The following is a 1,984-nucleotide window of genomic DNA, read 5'->3' as shown; positions in this document are numbered from 1 at the left end:
GGGGGTCAAACCAGCAGCGCTGGCCTTTCCCCCCTACTTCGTCCCCTCCATCATGGCGGTGCTCTGCATTCTGATTAGTTGTTTCACTAACCAATCAGAGTGCTCCAGGAGCTTTACAGACAGACAGACAGACTAAACCCTTTATTATATAACAATTCAGTTCATACAGAATAGAAGAAAGATTGTTCTGTCGTTGCTGAACTGGCTATTCTGTTTCATGAGATTATACCCCTCCCCCCCCAGTCTCTTCTATTAGTGGGCAGTACAATTAGATGAAGAGCTTGATCAACTGCACTTGATAATGTCTGGTTGGTGGTACTCTCTTTCACAGTACCTCCTGCTCTTTTGCTCTACAAGGGTATGATTTATGGTGGCTTCAGATTCCTTTACAATACCCCATGAGTATGGATTATATTCCGATGCTGCATGGTAGAGCTCCTATTGGTATAAGCACGTCTATTCTAAGAGTGTAACCCCTTACCTACGAGGAATCATTAATGTCCTGAACTCTGCATAACACTGTGAACATAACAGCATTTCCTGCTCTCTGCACTGCTTTCCACTGGGATTGGTGAGTGTTGTATTGTTGTCCTCTGCTTCATGGAGAAATGGCATGGCTTCAATGATGTCTTCAGATATCTGGGACATAGGTTTTATATTTCATCCAAGAGATGGCACTATCAGCAGCAATGGGGTTCGTGGAGTGATTACCTAGGTTGGTATTTACCTAGATAAGTGTTTGTAACCCTTCATTTGCAAGACTGGCACGGAATCAATTAATCGGGTCCTTAGCTGATGTAAATCAGAAGAGTTTCTTTAACAGAATACTGGTTTCTACCAGCTAAGGATATGGGGCAAAACCTCATCCAAAAGATTGCAGTACAGTGCCTTCTAATCTCACTGTGAAGACAGTGATGTCCCCACCCCCAAAAACAAGACTTAGAAATTGGAGAAATTCTTGGACAAAAGATGCATCAGTAGCTATTGAACATGGGAGTTAGGGGTACAGCTTATATCAGAACTTCCTAGACCTGAAATGCTGGAGGCTGCAAGAGCAAGAGAAACAGAGGGGAAAAAACCCTGGTCATGTTCACTCTCCCAGGGTGCTGAAGTGGTACCAGAGCATGGACAGGACCATCTGGTTGATGACCTTTGCTTTCCTGCAAAGGGAGAGGCACTGCAGCAGGCTTGTCCATGCCTGCAGCTGCTACAACACCCTGAGCTCTAGCTGAGGCCAGTTATCTGGTGGGGAGCAGTGTCTGGGAGACAGGTGGACCCCTAGGTACAGCCACAAGCCCATGCCTCAGCAGATACCCTGGAGCAGTTAGAAGTGAGCCCACCTGCCACCCATCACCCACCATCAGACCAGAGCTCTAGAGCCAGTTGACCTGAGCAGAGGAAGCTGCTGAGTAGTTGGACTGGCAGGCCTCCACCTGCACCAGGTCACACAGAAGGCAATGAGCACACTGTTGGTTACACTGACAGGACCACCCTCATGGATGGCTCTTGGAGCACCAGTCCCCCATCTGCTTGCATAGGAGGCACAAGAAGGGCTTGAGGGCAATGGCATTGATCAAGCCTGACATCAGGCAGCCTTGACATATGCCCCGCCTGAACAGGATGGGCTCTGTCAGAGTCCATTTGAGCTTGACCATGCACTCTGTAAGGTGTACAGCACCCAGAGAAACCGCACAAAGTGGGGACCAAAGCCAAACACTGTCAGTATGCCTGTAAGGTACCCATGCTCCACCCTGTGTTACCTCTCCACTCCATGTTCTTGGGGAACCCTGACACAGGACGCAGATTGTCTGACTCACAAAGAATCCCCCCCCACACACACACCCCTAAACAGAAGCTGATTAAGATGCAGTGAGAGACACACCTAAAACCCTCCAGATAAGGGTGACAAGAGGAAACAGCTGCCCTAGGTCTCATTTGCATCCGAGATGGAACCAGATGACCATTCATTTACATGAGAGATGGA

This window comes from Crocodylus porosus, unplaced genomic scaffold (assembly GCF_001723895.1).
Source record: "Crocodylus porosus isolate Cpor-Errol unplaced genomic scaffold, CroPor_comp1, whole genome shotgun sequence".
NCBI classification, from domain to species: domain Eukaryota; kingdom Metazoa; phylum Chordata; order Crocodylia; family Crocodylidae; genus Crocodylus; species Crocodylus porosus.
The sequence above is the reverse complement of the archived record's forward strand: the minus strand, read 5'-3'. Positions refer to the sequence as shown.